The following is a 20,766-nucleotide window of genomic DNA, read 5'->3' as shown; positions in this document are numbered from 1 at the left end:
GTATATCCGTCACTTTACCGTCACTTTTGGGACGGATTAACACCTCCTCCAAAGTTGTAATAACCCCCAAAGTCTTCAAAACTGTAGACAAAAAGTTTTTAAAAAAGGGTCAATCAAAAAAGAGAGGGGTGTAACACCGTCAGGATCTGCGCTGACTAGCGAAAAAAGAAAAGTACTGATATCAGAACGTTGTGATTGTGCCTATGTAGGCACTGAGCATGTCACTTCTGACGCAGATGATGCCACGCAGAGCCAAACTGTGCCACCTACCAACAAAGGTTTCCTTCCGGATCCAGTCTAACGCATTGGAAAATTCTAAGGTAAGGAATCTGCAGCTAGAACACCAACCACTTTAGCAAGAAGTCATCAGCTACAAGTGCTCAATCCTCACAAATGAATGTGTAAGTCGTGCAGGTTTCAAAGACATTGGTTGTGCAGGCCATGCTGCTGTGACCAGAGATCCTCCTGAAGGGGCAACCAGATTAGAGGACAAAAGCACATGGCCAGAAGTGCTGGGTACCACACTCTCTTCACCTATTGCGGAGCCACTGGGATGACCTGGACCCAGTCTTCTTGAACTTCTTCAGTACTCTGGGCAGGAGAAGGAGGGGTGAAAATACATACAGGAGTCCCACACCCCCAGTGCTGTCAGAAAGCATCTCCAAGGGAGGACTGCCTTAGGAATTCCAATGCACAAACATTTTAACACATTCTCTGCTGTGGTGAAGAGATCCATGCAGGATTCCCCCCTTTGATGGAAGATGCCCTTGCCACTACTCATTGTAACTGTAATTCGTGATCTGCTAGGCAACATCGGCTGAGAAAATCTGTCCAGGCACTTAAAGATACTTCCAGGTCCTGGGCAATCAGGGAGATGCCCTAAATGTTAGCAACTTTCAGAAGAGCAAGGCCTCCTGGCATAGAACCCAAGACTCCATGTCGTACTGTATGTTACAATACCTCATGGCGTCAGGTTAACCGTGAGAATCTGCACACATTCCCCCTCAATGGTTGGAAGGTACAACTTCAGGGTCAAGTGTATCGGCCTGCAACTCCAAACACACTGATGTAAAGGCAAGCCTCTACCGACGATCAGAGCCCTTTGATCACCATCTTTCCTAGATCACCTCTCCAACCCGGCAACAATGCATACATCACAACTGTTAGCTCTGGGTGGGTTTGAAAGAGGGGTCTGTCGCCAGTCCAATCACTGTCAAGCAGGCACCACTGCAGATCTTTCATCATTTCCTTCGACGTCTGGATGGAATCCAATAGGTTGCCATGGTGCTGTGCCCAATAAGGCCCACATTTTGAACATGGCAGGCCGAACCGCCATATAATGTACGGGCAGGCAGCCTGGCGGCGGGTTGAAACACAATCCGCCAGGGTAGCTGCGCTACCCTGCAGATTATGTTTCATTTTCCGCCAGCACTTTGCATGGGCAGTGCAGGGGCCCCGGTGCAGAGCCCCGTCGCGCAGGTCACTGCCCGATTTTCGGGCAGTGATCTGCGCGACAGGTGCAACTGCACTTGCCGCACAGAGGCATTGACGGCGGCTCCATGTGGAGCTGCCGTCAATGTCCCGGCCAAGCCTTTCTGTGAGCCGGTGGGCGGAAACAATGTTTCTGCCCGCCGGCTCTCAGAAAGGTTCATTATCTGGCCTGCGGGGTCCGGGGTCGCTGGCGGTCAGTGTTTTGACGGTTGTTTCCACTGTGTTCATAATGACCCCCTGAGACTTCAAGTCCCACTGCAAAGTCCGCGTGTGCAACCTGGCATTATCCACGATCAGGATGCAGGATTCAAGAAGTCTCGGAGCCTCTCTAAGACCCAGGTCAAGGGTGTAAACAGCTGGATCATAGTACAAATGTCCTGACTCATTGAGAAAGAAGTACAGTATGACAAAGCACCATATCCACTATGGTTTAAATGAAGGGTGAAACTGTTATAACTGAGTCAGGTGTGACTTCAGCACTTTGAGGACATACCCACACTGTGAACAAGTCGGCCGTTGTCTGGAGGTGGCTAATGACTTTGAGGAGCGCCTGTGTTCAGTGGCCAGTTGTGGAGGTATGAGAAGGTTAGTATTCCTAACATTCACCAATGGACTGCATACCACACTCACCTTAGTGAACACCTGAGGTGCACTGGTATGGTCAAAGGGGAACATGGAGAATTGAAAGTGCTTGTGACTTACCTGGAACTACAGGTAATGCCTGTGTGACTGCAGGCAGGGATGTGAAAGGAAGCGTCCTGTAAGTCCAGGGCTACTGTCATAGGACTCCTGTTGTAGTAAAGAGACTGCAGGATTTTGGGTGGCAGCACCACTGAGTATGGGGGACTGTGTCTGATCCCACACAGTGTAACAGGTGTTGGCCTAACCCTTCTGGCTAGCTAGCAGCACCTCACCAGTACCAGAGGTAAAGGTGATTTGTGGCAGCCTATCACATGCCACTCAGACTCCTCAAGGAAGTCATGGTAGAACACATCGTACCCCTTCCTCTCAGTTATACACGTCTCATACATGCAAAGACAAAACAGAAGCAGGATCTTGGTTTAACAGGTTTTATTGAAGCAACTGCATTCTATGTAAAAAGGCATGAATTGCGATTATGGGGATAATGCAACACAGTGTTATTACAACAGTGACCAGGAAAGTGAAACACAGGAGGAATCTCACCATATTGGCACAATAATGTGTCTAACATCTCTACCTAGACTACTAAATTTCTACATGACAGCAAGTAGCAGTGGTAGCCCTAATTCACCCTTCTGGTCCCGGAAAGGAAGCCCAACTCTCATGCGTGTGTTGAGAGGTAAAGAGGTCTGTTAGTCTGCTGGAAGCCCTCCCACATAGACGAAGAGGAACCTGAACCAAAGGGTTTCAGCAGAAACTGCGACGACGTGCAACATGAAATAGCATGCTGAATGGAATGTCCCCTCTAAGATGGTGTGGGCAGTTTGATGTTTTATAATAACATATCTGTTCTAAAAAAAAACTGCCCTGACATGACAACACATATTTTTCTGTGTAGAGTAGACAATGTACTCTTTGGACCGGCATTACCCAGTAAATATTGTGTACAGCCTTGGGTTGAGCACAGGATGAAAATGCTGTGCAAAAAAAAGAATAAATTCTGCGAAGAAGGGCAACTGATAAAATAATAAAAAACATCTCCACTAAAAGGAAGCCTTGCTAAAATAATAAAAGGAATACAAGTGAAATGTAAGTAGGTGAGAGGGCACAGGCCCAGGGCTAAATAATGTGCCTGTGTAAATGCTAGAATAACTTCACAACACTACTATCCAGCCTCCTGGATCCAGAGGAGACGGGACTTGGGCCAGGGTGAACATTTTGAACTTGTTCAGAGGGCAAAGGTCACCACTGGTTCAAAGGCATCCATCTTTCTTCAGCACCATAAAGTAACAGAAGTAGCAATCAGTCCCGATCTCGGATGCTGACACCCTCTCTATTGTTCTCTTGCCCAAGAGAGCCTAACTGTCTCCACGGAGTATGGACCAGTGGTCCTCTGGGAGATGTCGCGGTTTGGTGGAATATCAGGGGCATAGTAATAACAAAATAAAAACCCCAGAGGGGACACAAACATTCCACCACTCAGTCAACTACACAATCAACACAACTACCAATGATCAATCAAGATAAAGGAAATATCTCAAAAAATATAATTTAATAATTAATCCCATAAACAACACATAAATAAAATGCCTCATAAGAAGACAAATACTCAGAATAGTACTTCAATCAGTCAATAGCAACACATAAAAATGGGAGACAAGACACAAGACAGATTCCCTAGTCTTTCGTTTTATACTGTCCAATGTTTGGTATCTATTGTCCAATTGATTTGTATAGTAAATCTCCAAATCTATTTTAGACAGTTCCAATTGGTCCAGTAATTTTATGAATCGTCAACGCGTTTCAGTGGTCTCTCAAGCTCTTTCCATCACCTTCTTCAGGACAATGCGATATCCTCCCATCACAGTTCTTTCATGGTACTACACAACTAAGAAGTAGACAAAAAATTACATGTAGGTAACTATTCAATTTCATACGGTCCTCATAGCTCTAAAGAAAAACTTCTTTCAATAGCAGTCCCTTAATTAAAATCCCCCAATATATAGTTTAAAATAAAACCATAAATTCACCCATTTTCCTTTATCAAAACATCACATGGAAACATCCTATATCATTTAATCACTCCACTCATTAAAAAAACATGTAAGAAACAGATACTCAAAACATTCTTATCAAGTCACACCACTCGCTATATAAATCTGATCTCACCAAATATCCTCAGATTCCTATTCTTATTCTGGAGATGTCCTTAACTTCACTCTAGTTCCAGACACAGATCACTCCTATGGGGACAAAGCAATTGGGTGAATACTGGTCTCATCCATGAACCTCGGTTCTTCAGTAATTCCACATTAACTATTTCTTTCTCATCCAATATTCGTGGAAACCTATCCCCATGCAGTGCCCATCTTTATCACCCAGTATATGGTGTATATCAAATACCATAGAACCAATCAAGTGATTAAAGTTGACTTTTTTTTTTTAAACTATTGTGAACAATCACCCATTGTAGCCCGCACACCTTACCCTGTAGTCCCTTAGTTCTTCATTTCATTTCAAAAGGGAATCGAATGATAACACTTAGACTCTTAGGGGGTGATTCTGATTCTGGCGGGCGGCGGAGGCCGCCCGCCAGAATTCCGCCCCCATTATACCGCTCCGCGGTCAGAAGACCGCAGAGGGTATTATGAGTTTTTCCCTGGGCTGGCGGGCGGTCTCCAAAAGACCGCCCGCCAGCCCAGGGAAAAACTCCCTTCCCACGAGGATGCCGGCTCGTAATCGAGCCGGCGGAGTGGGAAGGTGCGACGGGTGCAGTGGCACCCGTCGCGTATTTCAGTGTCTGCAAGGCAGACACTGAAATACTTTGCGGGGCCCTCTTACGGGGGCCCCTGCCGTGCCCATGCCATTGGCATGGGCACGGCAGGGGCCCCCAGGGGCCCCGCGACCCCCCCTACCGCCATCCTGTTCATGGCGGCTTTCCCGCCATGAACAGGATGGCGGTAGGGGGGGTCAGAATCCTCATGGCTGCGGAGCGCACTCCGCAGCCATGGAGGATTCAAACGAGCAGCGGTAAGTCAGCGGGAGACCGCTGACTTTCCGCTTCTGACCGCGGCTGAACCGCCGCGGCCAGAATGCTCGTTGGAGCACCGCCAGCCTGTTGGCGGTGCTCCCGTGGTCGGTGGCCCTGGCGGCCACCGGCCGCCAGGGTCAGAATGACCCCCTTAGTCTTCAGTCTATAAATCAGAACCGAGAATGAAAACAATTTCCTCACATAATAAGGAATAGTAAATAACCTGTCGCAATTTCTCAATCGGGGTACCCCCAAATACCTAAATGTATGCCTTCTTTCCAATTTCGGTCCTAAACTAACACCCTTATTAAAAAAAAAATCGGTTTGGAAACAACTTGCCAATAAACACTTGTTACTCCAGCCCCGTTCTTATCTCCAGCCACGTTGCATATGTGTTGTCAATATAGGTCCTGATTCACCACTGCAAGGTGTTTTTTTAAAACAATTATATTCCCCTGAATCTTGGAATCGCAAATACACCTAACATTTCTAATTGGAGGGTTCCTATTTCTCATTTGCTCCCCCCTAGGTTATATAACTCTCAAAGTCCTGTCACGAAACATACTCAACGGTAAATGGTTTCCCTTCCTGTGTACCGTACAGCGGCTTCACAAACTCAAAGTCCCCTGATGTTCATTCATGTTCAATCTCACCTTTAAAGCGGGGCAATGTGTTTGTCCTCCTTTTGTCTTTCGTGCATATAAACGCAGATGAGTCCCATGTTCCTACTTATACTGGGGATTGGGCGTGGTCTCAATCCCTACCTTCTCGAATGATACTAATCATCCCATTCCTTATTTCCCCTCCCTCAGGTGTACCTACGTTATTTCCTGTATACGATGTGTTCATTGACTGTTCACACACTAGAGCGCAACCCCTCCACTCAATTCTGACGGTTCTTTTTTCCGCACCTAGCTGACATCTGCGTCATTTCCTGTCTGCAATCTGTTAATTTCATGTTTGAAAACTAGAACTCAAACCGCCAACTCTGTTTTAATGGTCCTAAATCCTGCGCCATATTAGATTTCTGAACCTTCCAAGTTCAATATATTAACTCCTATCCAATTACTCTGGTTGTTGCAAATGCTCATTCATCTAATTAATGTACATACGTACTGGTCGAGGCATCCCCTCTTCTCTGAACTACGGCCCTACAGATAAATCATTTCAAAGTAAACCCCCTGTCCCAGTCTTCCTTGCTATTCAGTCCCTTCTTTACAGTTTCTAATCTGATAATATACCAGAGTTCTCTCTTTTTCCTGAGCAGGTCACCAGTCCCCCCTCTTTTCTTGGGGAAGAACTTCTCTAGGATAAACCAACGTATATTCCTTTCCGAGTGTCCCATATCTTTGAAATGTTCCATAAGCGGCGCATTAGGTTTACCCGTTCTAATGGCTGACCTATGTTCGCACAGCCGGGTCCTGAATTTTCTACTTGTCTCACCCACATAACCCAAATTGCAGGGACACAGGATCAAATATATGACGTTCTTACTACGACAGTTATTCATACTGTCTGGAGTCACTTTGAAGCCCTGATAAGCGATGAATTTAGCCTCTATACAGAGGTCACAGCAACTGCAATTTGCCACATTTATAGTTTCCCTTAACTTCACTGCCTACCAGGTTAAATTGTCTGGTTGGGCGTTCCTCTCTGTAAGTATGTATCAGTTTGTTCCTTAAATTCCTATTGCGTCTAAAAGCATAGAGGGGTTTATCAGTAAAGATTTCACCCTCACTATTCAAAACATGCCAATTCCTATTGATGACATTCTTGATCCTATTACTAATGCTACTGAACTGACTAACAAACACAATTCTATCCAATTCCTTTTTCCTACGCTGGTTATCAAACATACTCTCCCTATTGTAAAACCAGGCTCTCTTGAAAGAATGACTAATCAACTTATGAGGATACCCCCTAGCCTTAAGTTTATGTTTCAGTACTGCAGAATGTTTATAAAAATCATCCAATGAAGTGCAATTCCTTCTGAACCTCAGAAATTGCCCAGAGGGAATACTTTCCCTTTGAGTTTTCTGATGAAAACTAGAGTAGTGAAGGAGGGTATTTTTATCGGTAGGCTTTGTAAAAATCTCTACTTCTAAGCAGCCATTGTTGTCCTTAAATGTAATGTCTAGGAAATCGACTGCAACATTACTTAAGTGGGCTGTAAATTTCAAATTCCTATCTCCCAAGTTCAGCCACGCTACGAATTCATCAAGTTCTTGACGGGACCCCTCCCACAAAAACAAGATATCGTCTATAAACCGATACCAAGATAACACATTCTCGAAGAAAGGGGCTACCTCATTATAAATGCGTTTCCTTTCAAAATCACCAACATACAGACAGGCCAGACTCGGGGCACAGGTGGCTCCCATGCTGCTCCCTTTAAGCTGTAAATACAAATCATTTTCGAATAAAAAAAGGTTATTCTTTAAAACCAGGGTCACACATTTTAAAATGAATTCTCTATTTGCCCCTCTCAAATCTGACTCTTCAAGGCAACAATTGATCACTTCAATTGTGTTGTCCTGTGGGATACTAGTATAGAGTGCCTCTATGTCCAAGGTGACCAAGAATTGCCTATGCTTATTGAATGTCATACCTTCAATCTTAGATATTATGTGAGCTGAATCCCTGACATATGACCTAAGTTCCCTAACTTAAGTTTTTTTTTAAACTGTCAACATACTTATTCAGGGGTTTCAACAAAGAGCCAATACATGATATTATTGGCCTAAGGGGTGGGTCATCAGATTCTTATGGATTTTGGGAAGTCCATAGAAAGCTGGAATAATAGGGTTGTCATTTTTCAGAAAACGCCCCTTACAAAACCAACCTGCTGTAAGTCCCTCATCTATGGTCCTGCCCACTTCCCTCTTTAGGGTCTCCATCCTACTCATTGGGACTTTCTGATAGTGTTCCTTTACTGAGAGGAGTTCCTCAGCTCGTCTTTCATAATCTAAAATATCAAAGATTACAATTACACCCCCCTTATCAGCAAGTTTTATAATAACACTGGAATCCTTCTGAATAGATTCAAGGGCATTTCGCTGTTCAGTGGTTAGATTGTTATTTGATTTCACAGAGTCCTGAAGAATTCTCTGGATTTCTATCTCAACCAAGTTCTCAAATAGCTCCACTTCTTTCCCTACTTGAGCAAGAGAAGGGGTAAAAGTAGCTTTAGGTTTTAACCCCGAAATGTTCCCCCTATCACTATTTAATTCTCGTTCTGCAAAGAACTTTTGCAACCTAACCTTCCTAAAAAAGGCCCATAAATTCTTCTGCAATTCTAGTCTATCAACCCTCCCTGTTGGGACAAAACTAAGACCCTTCTCTAACACTTCTATCTCCTCATTAGATAACATCTTCTGGGATAAATTTATTAGAGGTGCTTTATCTACCTCCAGTATCATTGGTACTCTTGCTGGGGTTGGTTCCTCTGTAGAGAATCCCTCCCTCTGGTCCCCCCCACTTTTTGGACCAGATCGTGGGCGTGATTCTAAAAAATTCCCATTACTATGTTCTCCCACATCTGAACCGACCTTATCTCCATGTGTATATTCCTCTTCTTCACTACCTGAACCAGATGATTCAGAGAAGGTGACATATTTCCTCGCTCCCTTCGGTGTCATCCACTTCCCTCTCGGAGCCATGTCACCCCCTTGATCTCTTTTTCTTTGGTAGTAGTCCTTCTGATGGTAAGGGTATATCATTTCGTAAATGGGCCCTCTCTCCCTCTTTGTCTTGTGATATCAGGGGCATAGAACAAGAAGGGTGTTGAGTATCCATGTTCCACAACCTGGAGAACCCATTTATCGACGTGGTACTCCACCAGGGACATAAAAAGTTGACGGACCGCCTATCAGGCAATTGTGTGCCGCCAAGGACAATTCAAAACAGTTTTGTGGTGGCTGCAGGGACTGGGTTTGGGGTTTGGCTAGCACTTTGACCCTGAGGGCCTGGACTCTGTCAGCCTGCTCCCAGGCCTCGCCATCGAGAGGACTGCTAGGCTGGTTGCTGCTGAGGCTGGTATTGGCACTTCCTCTGCTGGTAGCCCCTTCGAAAGCCTCAAAAGGAGAGCTGGTATGAGAACTGCCGAATAGGCTGGGTTAGGCCCAAAGAGTAAATGGTGCTCTAAATGCTCTCCTGAAATGTCTCCAGGGCTTACTCAGCCTTTACTCCAAACAGTTTTGAGCCACCAAAGGGCGTGTCCATGAGGGACTGCTGTACATTCGGTGAAAAGCCAGTGGATGCACTTAGCCAGCTGTGGGTGTCCTCTGGATTAGGAGGTTGAGTGGTAGCTCTTCAAGAGTCTGCTCCACAGAATGATCCTAGGCCTACATTTACCCAGGGCGTAACAAAACTCTGAAAAGTGTGAGTAGTGGTAAGTTGGTGAGATGTGTTTTAGATGTGTTGTGCTTATTATGAACCTTTCGAGACTTACCCAAACTCCACAATTTAGATTTTTAATGCTTGTGTAAGTGGCCTTAGAATGGGAGTGCGTCCACGCTCTCAGCCTCTTTTCGGCTTGTTGCAGAATTCTGTGATGGCAAGTTTGGCTTTGCAGTCACTGATAGCTTTTCTGTTAATTTGTATGGAACAAGGACATGTTTCAGAGTCACAAGAGGTGCTGAGGCCTTAGATGCTGTGTGCGTCTATCACCAACATCTGCAAATTGCAGTCACACAATGCCTTGAAACATGTCAAGTTGGGACACATATTTGCACACTCTAGACGTAATTTAAAAGTTTTCCTTAGAGAAAAAATGTGTCAAATAGACAGCAGTGCAAGCTCCAGGTTGGTGCCGGAAGGCACAAAAGGAAAGGAACTGACACCTGCGCGTGGAGACGGGGTATATATATGGACCCCGACATTGTACCTGGAGCATCGGATCCCATGAGGAACCTGTTAACTCAAGGGAATTGCAGAAAAGTTCTGGACCCAATGTGGCAAAAGAATGCAATAACTTTAAATATATAGGGGGTCATTTTGACTCCGGTGGTCGGTGATAATGTGGCGGTAGTACCCCCAACAGGCTGGCGGTACCTACCGCCACATTATGACCAACCTGCCAATGTACCACTCCTACAGCTATGGCGGTAGCAGCCGCCGGCTGGGATAAGAAACTCCAGCCCGGCAGCCACTACTGGCCCTGCCTACCACCATGGTTTGTGTGGCGTTCGTAACACCACGAAGACCATGGCGGTAGGCCCTATCAGTGACAGGGAATTTCTTCCCTGTCACTGATAGGAGGCCTCCTCCTCCCCAAACACTCCCCAGATGCCCCCCACTCTCCCTCCATCCATGCTCCCCTCCCTTCCAATCCCCCACCCCCCATACACACGCAGACATGCACCACGCATACACATACACACACTCACACATGCATACACGGATTCATACACACATGCATCCATTCATTCATGCACACATCTGTACCACATTCACACTGACACACAGACACGCATTCACATATCCATTCATACATGCATTCTCACACATGTGTACACGCACGCAAACAACACTACACATACATTCGCATTCACACACACTCACACATTCATGCACACACCCCCACACACAACACGCCCCACCCACCTCCCCTGTCAGAAACCCAACTTACCTGGATCCAGGGGGTCTTCTGGCAGGGACTGGACGGGGCGCTGCTACTGCCAACAGAACAGCGCCATGCCATATTATTTTTCATAATACGGCTGGCGGCGGTCTACTTGTGTTCCACTGCTGGTGGTAGCAGCGTCACATTAACACCATCCGCCAGCATGGCCACAGCCGGATTTCCGCCCTTCTTGTGGCCGAAATCCAGCTGTGATCATTATTTGGTAAACGGCTGTTAGCTGCGGCAACGGTTTTTTGGCGGCCGTGGCGGTAGGCGGCACTTACCATCATTGTTTTAATGAGGGGCATAATTCTGTAAAACACCTGCTGGACAACTGGGAGACCATTACTAAAGATATCCATTTCGCCTTAGGCACTGCATCAGTGCCTTGAAGGATGTTCATTAAACCCCTACTAAAAAAGTGCCCTAAAAACAGAATGCAAGTAAGGCAAAAATCTCACAAAAACAAATACAATAGAGTTCCATTCAAGATTACAGACACTAAAATTAGAGCCATGGGAGGTCGGGTTTCAAATGGCATTCCAGCCGAGGTTTTCAAAAATCACACCGACTTGTGGTCAGCAATACTCCACCACTTTATCACCTCGTATTCAAGAAAGGCAATAAGCAGGATCAAGCCAACTACTGCATTATCGACTTTCTCGATATTGAAGCTAAGGCCTATGCCTCCGTCTTCTTGAAAGAACTGGAGTGTTGCTCGAATGTGAATTTACCTTCAAAAGACCAGAGGCGTTTGGCAAAAAAGGAACAGTTGGTTTAAACACTATGGCCGGAAGAACAGTTACAGAAAACAGGTCTGAGTACAATCAATCTGAGCGTTTTTTTGTTTTTTTTTTACATTTTCTCTGGGCATTATAAAACAATTTCAGCATTCCTTTTTAGGTAAAGAATGTGGACCGTTGTCTTGGAGTCGCAAATAAGGTCCCTGATAACAAATGCAGGTGGGCCTCGACCTTGCATGGGCACAATGAGAGCCAGTGCGTAACATGTCCAGATGTCAGACATGAGGGGCGCACGATTGCTGCGTGATACTGTGTGCTGTGTTCCAATTGGCTGAGTCTTCCTAACTTCATGTGGCATCAAACTTTATGGTGTTTTGGGAACATACGCACCCTTCCAACCATGTGGGCTTTATTGGGGCCAATCCCCTTGGACCACTGTGGTGTCGCTGCACTTCCCTTTGGGATTAATCTGAATTTTCTGTTTGCACGTTTATCTGCCGACCACGAGCCACCCCACCTCTGACCTGTCAATCAGTAACCTCAGGCTAGGTCTCAGAGCCTGCCTAACCACGTATTTCTGAGTCAGAGTTGATGGAAAGTTCATGACAAGTGAATTGGATAATAGTGATGCAATTTCGTTTTTATATATGAACGTATCATTGTGCACATCAACTTTTTCATATTAACAGGAGCATTGGGTGAAGGCGAATAAGATAATCCAGTTTTGTCAAATCGGCTTCAGGGCAAATTCCTCAACAATGGACAATATAATGGCACTTTCTTATTTAATTCATCAGGCCACTCGCCAGAAGCAGCTTCCCCTGTACGAGTGTTTTGTTGACTACTCCACTGTGTTTGACCTGGTGGACAGGAACAACTTATGGAGGAAACTGCATAGCTGGGGCATTCCAAACACCCTGCTTCAGGCAATAACATCATTATACACCTCGACGTGGGTTAGGGTCAAGTTATCGCAGTCTGTCACAAGGAAAATCCCCACGGATAATGGTTCAAAAAAAGGGTGCGTAGACGCTCCCTTGTTATTCAATATGTACACAGCAGATATGTGTTTGGCACTGAAACAGATCAAATAAATTCCACTAAAAATCAGGGACACCAAAGTCACAATATTACAATGTTCAGATCATTCCAGAATAGGGATCCAGAAAGCACTCAATGCCCTTCATCAATACAACTTGACCAATTAAATGACGGCAAATAGCTCCAAAACAAAGGTCCTAACTTTTGGTAGGACACTCAAGAAAACAAATCATGTCTGGAGTCTGGGCCCACTAAAAATCAATGGGACTGAATCACACAATTATTTGAGAGTGTGGTTGTCTTCAAACGGAGGAGTAAAAACCCACTTGAGACACCTTGAGGTGAAGGAGGAGTTAATATTCACCAGAGCCTGCCAACTCAACTTAGTAGAAAGCCCTTCTACAGACCCAATACAATACGTAACAGGCGCAAATCTCTTCCCATGATCAAATAAGACCATGAAAATGGTAACTCACTAAAGCTATGGAAAATTCCAACTTAAAGTGTTCAAAAGGGTCTTTAAACTACCTACACACACACATGGCTGTCTGATTGAACTTGAATTTGAATTGGAGGTCCAAACGTGGGATAGTTTGGCTGCCTTTTTAAAGTACTATTGTAGGATCAGAAAAGCACCACCCAAAACTCTGAAAGTAGTCATCCAGCATGTCTTTAAATTAGAGAAGGGCTGTGGACATACTACCTCAAAAAACATTTGATACTCTCCAAATAGGTCAGAGCTGAACAAGCAGAAACTTTCACATGCAGCTTTTAAACCAATTCTGAAAAAACAGACAAGATTTCTCTCAAACAAGCAATATGGCAAAATTGAAGAGCTCACCGGTACTACAAGCAGTGGCACAATGTTACGCGAACTTGCAACCACATTGCCTTAGCCCTCAACCATACCTTTAGTACTCAATCTGGAGAACCTGTCCCAAGCAAGTCATGGCTGCAAGGCTGATGGCTTCTTGTTGCAATAGGTGGGTTTGTGGAGAAAATCGGCGCTCACAACCATATATAAGAAAATAAGTTACTTACCTGTAACTGTAGTTCTCCAGTATTGGAATCTTTCATAGATTCACATGCTTGAATCATTCCCCGTCGTCGAGATGGGAGTCCCGGTATAATTTTCATAAGTAATGTTAAAACATATTGAAGAGAAAAAAGGCCCTAGGCCTCTTCAATTTGATAGTCTATCAGAGTCATTTTGTGAAAAGGACCAAACTTGATCCTCCACCAATCAGGCGACAGCACCCTCCAGAACCTCCTGAGAGAAGCTCTAGCACCTCAGATTTTCCACGCACAAGTGCGTATAATACGATGAGTATATGTACTACTTGAAAGAAAGAGGTGAAGTGAGCTTCTCCGGGGAGGTGGGTGGGTCGCATGTGAATCTATTAAAGATTCCAATACTGGAGAACTACAGTTACAGGTAAGTAACTTATTTTCTTACTCCAGTATTGGAACTTTCATAGATTCACATGCTTGAATCAGAGTAGAAAGCAATAACTATGCACATTGTAAAATGACAACCCCTTTAATAAACAGGTTATCTTAGACCACAAAACCTTATCATCATCATGTATAAATTGATGAAGTATATGAGTGTACTGACATATGTCCCTACATATATATCTATATATATATATACACATATATACACATCTATCTATACACACGTATATATACATAAATATAAGTATCTTTTTATCTCTAATATAAATAGGGATATTCCTGTGAAGATACATGATGAAATTTCAATAACAAACCCGTATTAAAACATAAGACAGTAATGTAACCTGATCAATATCTGATAACCCGCTTACTTATGGGATTATGATAGTGTTCTATTATCTTTAGATACATTTTTTTTTTTTTCTTTTCCAATGTGCATACCTTTTCTAGGATGGAGGGATGTAGGAGAAATGGCTCACCTTCACCTGAAGAGATTCCTGAGAACCGCTTGGCCCACTGCTACCTCTCCGTGCGAGAGGGACTCCAAGCAATAGTGCTTAGTAAAGGTATGACAGCTCTTCCATGTTGCTGCCCTACATATGTCTTGTAGTGGCACTCCGGCAAACAGTGCCGCCGACGATGAGACTTTTCTCGTCGAGTGAGCATGCACAGATGACTGCAAAGGTTTGCCCGCTGCCTAATGGCAGAAGCGAATAGCAGAGGCGATCCATCTTGAAATACTCTGCTTGGATAGCGGGTACCCCTTCCTAGGGGCACTGTACGCCACAAATAGCTGACTAGAGCGCCGAAAAGCTTTTGTCCTGTCCAAATAAAATTGAACGCATCTTTTCACGTCTAGAGAGTGTAATGCTCTCTCCGCTGGAGTAGATGGATGAGGGAAAAAAGACTTGAAGACCAAAGGTTCGTTAATGTGAAAGTCTGACGGAACCTTTGGAATAAAATGCGGGTTAGTGCGCATTAGTAGTCTATCTTGTTTAAACTGTAGGAATGGCTCTTGGATGGAGAGCGCTTGTACCTCACTGACCCGCATGGCTGATGTAAGAGCTATTAATAAGGCAACCTTCCACGATAAATGTTTGAGGGAAGCACGGTGGATCGGTTCAAAAGGATGCTTCATCAGTTGTGCCAAAACAATGTTCAGGTTCCACGAAGGAGGTGGAGGTCTGAAAGGAGGGTAAACCCTGAACAGCCCTTTTAGAAATCTCTTAATCAGCCGAGAAGAGCGAGGGTGTATCATCTGAACGTCTGTATGCAGCTATGGCTGCTACATGAACTTTAATGGACGAGTGTGCTAGGCCAGATCGAGCTAACTCTAAGAGATACAGCAAAATCTCTTCTGGTGGTGAAAGAAAAGGGTCGATTTGACGCTGATGACACCAGGCACAGAATCTCTTCCATTTACACTGATACGCCTTGTTAGTGCTATCCGCTCTGGCCTGTGACAAAATATCTCTGCAGTCCTGCGGGATATTCAAATGCTCAAATTCTCTGTGGTGAGGAGCCATGCCGCTAACCGCATTGACTGCGGATCGGGGTGTCGAACTTGGCCGTTCATTGTTAGTAAATGAGGTAACGGCTCCAACGGAATATGAGGTTTGACTGAGAGAATGAGGAGCTCTGTGAACCAATGTTGGCGCGGCCAGTACGGGGCTATCAGTATGAGAGTGCACGGTTCTGTTTTCATCTTCGTGAGGACCCTTGGGATCAACGGAATGGGAGGAAAGGCGTAAGCAAAGATGTCTGACCAGACTATCGAAAACGCATTCCCCCAAGATCCATTTTGGTGATGCCAACTTGCGAAGAACTGGCATTTGGCGTTGTCCTTCTTCGCAAACAGATCCACTGTTGGTGTTCCCCACTGGGAAAAAATCTGGGTGAGTACCGTCTGGTCTAGTTCCCACTCGTGGCAGTCCGATTTCTGCCTGCTGAGTGCATCTGCTGCCTTGTTGTTTATTCCCGGCAAGTGCACCGCCGATAGTGTGACGCCTTGCTGCGAGGCCCAGTTCCAGATCGCTTGGGCTTCCCTGGAGAGGGTGAGAGATCTTGTACCTCCTTGTTTGTTGAGATAGTGCATCGTAGTGGTGTTGTCCGTTCTTATCACCACTCGCGATCCATGGATTCTTGGGAGAAACGCTTGTAAGGCAAGGTGCACTGCCCTGAGTTCTAGCCAATTGATATGCCTTGATGCCAGATGAGTTGGCCATTTGCCACTTATTTTCAGGTCCTGTAATACTGCGCCCCAGTGAGGCATCTGTTGTTATGGTCCACGGGGCTGGCTGTTGAAGAAACGAGAGACCGATTGAGAGATGATGCTTTTGAGACCATTATCGGAGTAATTTGTATCTGGTCTTCGAAAGTTCCTGATACTTGAAGCCATTGACGGTTTAGCTGCTCCTGCAAGGGGCGCATCTTTAGCCGACACAGAGGGATCAGAGGTATGCATGAAGACATCATGCCCAATAGTGATTTGAAGAGACGGACTGTAACCTTTCGTCTTTTGTGTATGAAACTCCCTAGGGTTAGTAGCCTTTGTTGTCTCTCTAACGTGGGACATGCGATGCCGGATTCCGTGTTCAGTTTTGCTCCCAGAAAAGTAATACTGCGGCCTGGTAGAGGGTTGGACTTCTCCCAGTTGATCGTGAATCCGAGATTGGTCAGCAAGGAAACGCACTTTCTTGTTGACTTGTGTGCTCCTGTGTAAGTCTTTGCCTTTATTAACCAGTCGTCTAAGTATGGAAAGACCTGGTGCTTTCTTCTCCTGAGAAAGGCTGCCACTGGTGCTAGACATTTGGTAAATATTCTTGGGGCTGATTTGAGCCCGAAGGGAAGGACGCGATATTGGTAATGGCTCCCGGCTACGGTAAATCTCAAATAATTTCTGTGGGCAGGGTGGATTGGTATGTGGAAGTATGCGTCCTTGAGGTCTAGCGATGACATAAAATCTCTTTGATTGAGACGCAGCAGGACGTCTTGCAGGCTGATCATTCAAAACGATTGCTTCTTTAGGTATACATTTAGTTGCCTTAAATCGAGGATCGGTCTCCAATCCTTCCACTTTTTTCAAATTATGAAGAACCTGGAATAAAATCCTGTTCCTCGTTGATCCCGAGGCACCTTCTCTATAGCTCCCTTGAGAAGGAGCTTGTAGACCTCTTCTTTGAGTTGTTGAGGGTATCTTAAAGGAGTCCTGCAGGGAGGGTTGGAAGGAGGTTTCTGGACAAATTCTAAAGTATGGCCCCGTTCCACTAATTGTAGGACCCACTTGTCTGACGTAATGGTTTGCCATTGACTGAGAAATAAGGAAATTCTTCCGCCCAGGGTGACAGGAGGAAGACTGGGCGTAGCAGGCGCCTCTAAAACATCAGGTTCTACGAGCTGAATCCTTAGCAGGGCGGGTTGAGCATCCACGGCCTGCCGGTCTATTATAGACTGGTTGAGTCGGTTGTCTTTGGGAATAGTATGGCCGAAATTGTTGTGAAGATGATAGATAGGAAGAATATCTCTGTTGTTGATATCCCCCTCTGTAAGAGGGCTGGCCGCGCCCCCTAGGACGAAAGGACGATTTCCGATATTGCAGGGTCCCTAGTGACCTTGCAGTGTCCGTGTCTGTTTTAATTGACTGTAGGGCTTCGTCCACATGTTTCCCAAATAACGCTTGGCCATCAAAGGGTAAGTCTAGGATCTTATTCTGGACTGCTGGACGAAATGAGGTGGCTTTGAGCCAGCCCTGTCTTCTTAATACAGCAGCACCTGCAAGCTGTCTGAAAGCAGTGGTCGCTATATCCATTGCAGTCTATAAGCTCTGCAGACGTGCGTTGACCCTCTTGCACAGTCTTATTTGCTTCTGATTTTACGTCTTCCGGCCGTTGATTAATGAAAGGTGCAATATCCGCCCAAAGCTGTCTGTCGTATCGAGACAAAATAGCCAAGGAGTTGGCAGCTCTTAGCACTAGGCTGGCCATGGAAGAGAATCTTTTTCCTATGTTATCTAGCCTTCTACCCTCCTTATCTGGGGGCGCGGAAATCGGAGCAGAAGGATTCTTTGATCTTCTTTGAGCCGCTTGAGCTACTACCGAATCTGGAGGAGGATGGCCTGTCAAGCATGTTGGGGCATCATCAGGAGCTTTGTATTTCTTATCCAGACGTGGTAAAACTGCTGTGACTGTTGCTGGATTAGTCATGACTTTGAGGCCTTCTTCTCACAAGTAGTTCACCATCGGGATGGAGCGCACAGACTTCTGGAAGGGCTCTTTAAAATCATAAAGGAAACAATCTGTTTGCTTCGTAGGTAGCGGTAATGCAAAACGCTTGGCTGCCCTCTCTAAGAGATTGTGAAAACCTCCAATGTCTTCAGGTGGGGACTCCACCTTCGAATGAGAAGGAGAAGATGGCGCAGGAATAATATACTCGTCCCACTCTTAGTGAGTATCTATGAGCTCTCCTTCTTCTTGATCTCCTTCTGAAATGTCAGTGTCTTGGGGAATTGTCATGTCTGGGGTGGCCACATCTGTGAGATGCAAAGACGTTGGTCTTTGATGTGGAGTAGAAGGACCAGAAGTGGGCGATGGATGAGGCTGTTCTCCTTGTGGAGGAAACCTTCTGTTATAATCCACCAACATGGCTCTAAGGCCAGTAAGCAGGTCGGAAGGGATATACGTTCCCTGTTGATACTGCTGATGCTCCAAGGAAGCCTGGGGATCATAAGCTTCCTCATATTCCTCCTCTTCCTGATATTTTACATTCAATTCAGAGGGGCTGTGGGCTGTACCAAAAGGCCCATGTTCATCTGAATCTTCATCTCCCTCCAAAAGATGTACTGGTACCAGGGATGATACCTTACTAGGTGAAGTGTGGGTTGGAGTTAATTTTTCTGTTCTTTTTTTATATTTTTCCCTCGTCGACGGTGTCGTTGACGATCTCGTCGACGACGTGTAAACGGACTTTGTCGTAGACGGTGCCGTCGACGCTGGACGCACTGTTATTTTAATAGCCGCAAGCTTCGCCGACGAGTCTACCGTCGACGAAGTCGTCGTCAACGGTAAAGCTGACACTGACATCAGCGTCGATGACGAGGTGTAGACGGTCGTCGACGCTGAAGTCGTCGTTGTAGTTCTCGTCGACGGTGTACTCATCGACGATGTCGCCGACGGAGCCGTGGACGATGGAACACCTAAAGTAGCTGGAGTCGTCGGCAATGCGCCCACCGACGGTGCCGTCGACGGGGAATCCGTCGACGAGGCCTTTTTTCCAGTCACAGAAGATGGCTTTTTGAAAGGCACAGATGGTGGAACAGATGAGGATTTCCTGTGCCTCTCAGAACTGGAAGAATGTCTTTTCCCCTCCTTACTTGAGAGTTTAGTTGGGGAAGAAGATGGGCTGCGACCCTTATAAGACCCTGAGGCAGTCTTTTTGAGGTCTTTCCTTGAGGTTTGTGAGGGAGATCTAGAGCGTGATCTTGCCCTTTTAGTTGATCTCTTGGATGTTGATGATTCCTCACTCTCAGAATCAGAAACTGGGTCCTTCCTATGTTTCAGTTTCTGCAGCCATATTAATAATCTGCCTTCTCTATCCTTTAAGGTCTTAGAAGAAAAAGTACGGCAAATCTTACAGTCCTTGGCTGAATGATCTGGATAGAGGCAGTAAATGCAATCTTGATGAGGGTCTTCAGAATGAAGTCTTTTCTTCCCACAAGTCTTGCAGTCTCTAAAGAGACTTTTCTTTTCCTTGTCAGACATAGTTGAAAAATAGCTGACAAATCCAAATAAATGAGTTTCTCTGAGAGAAAAGAGCTGAATAAAGGTGTGAAAACAGAGCAGAGCTCTGAAGAGACTCCCTAGCACGACGTGCGGTAGAAAATCTGAGGTGCTAGAGCTTCTCTCAGGAGGTTCTGGAGGGTAGACTATCAAATTGAAGAGGCCTAGGGCCTTTTTTCTCTTCAATATGTTTTAACATTACTTATGAAAATTATACCGGGACTCCCATCTCGACGACGGGGAATGATTCAAGCATGTGAATCTATGAAAGTTCCAATACTGGAGTAACCGTTGTATTGTTGTATAGAGCCCTTGTTCTACTTATGTTTAAGACTGTGCTGTTTCAGGGAACACACCCTAAACCCGGTACATTAATAATCCAAGATTGTTAAAAACAACCAAACGAATAAGGCACACGTCTTCTATTATTCCATGTTTGTACAGTAGTCTTCTTTATTTTTTTCTTTCAGCTCCAACTCCAGCCCAGCCAAAACGTGTTTATCAGGACTGTGAATAACATACATAATGAGTACTGTAACGTCAATTCCAATTTTATTCCAATTCCCACTTTTTATATCGAAACCATCTCCCTTATACTTCAAGTAGAAACCAAATAGTGTATACAGCCCTTTCAAAACTTTTATTACCATATGAGCATATTGCAACACTCCATATTTGACCATTGTGTCAATAAGTCCCATCTCTATATCTCATTACAAAAATATGTGTAGTCTATCTCCATCTCCACCCATTTGACACGTGCGGATTGTGTCCTGGCATGCACACACATGTGGAACCAATCCCAATTTGAGCACCCTTATGTATTGGCCTCATATCCCAATTAATCATTTATAACCATTGAAAGGTACCTTGTTGATATTCAGGTTAGAATCTTTCTTATTGCGTTTTGTTCAATTCACCCATATCCTTTTGTCAGGCTTCCAAGTTTATTGCTGTGATCAA

General features: G+C 45.1%; 1 protein-coding gene and 1 long non-coding RNA gene across 2 annotated transcripts in view; one reads left to right on the top strand and one right to left on the bottom strand.

The window, feature by feature from the left end:
• The window catches only part of WFIKKN2 (WAP, follistatin/kazal, immunoglobulin, kunitz and netrin domain containing 2), a 335,359-nt gene that overhangs the window by 211,188 nt on the left and 103,405 nt on the right, over positions 1 to 20,766 (top strand). The window lies entirely within an intron of this gene.
• On the bottom strand, positions 2,566 to 20,738 carry LOC138245954 (uncharacterized). Its single transcript, XR_011194194.1, has 3 exons — positions 20,673 to 20,738; positions 4,303 to 4,376; positions 2,566 to 4,021 (listed from the first exon to the last, which is right to left on the bottom strand). It is a non-coding gene; the product is annotated as an uncharacterized lncRNA (long non-coding RNA).

Source organism: Pleurodeles waltl, chromosome 7, assembly GCF_031143425.1.
Source record: "Pleurodeles waltl isolate 20211129_DDA chromosome 7, aPleWal1.hap1.20221129, whole genome shotgun sequence".
NCBI classification, from domain to species: domain Eukaryota; kingdom Metazoa; phylum Chordata; class Amphibia; order Caudata; family Salamandridae; genus Pleurodeles; species Pleurodeles waltl.
The sequence above is the reverse complement of the archived record's forward strand: the minus strand, read 5'-3'. Positions and strand labels throughout refer to the sequence as shown.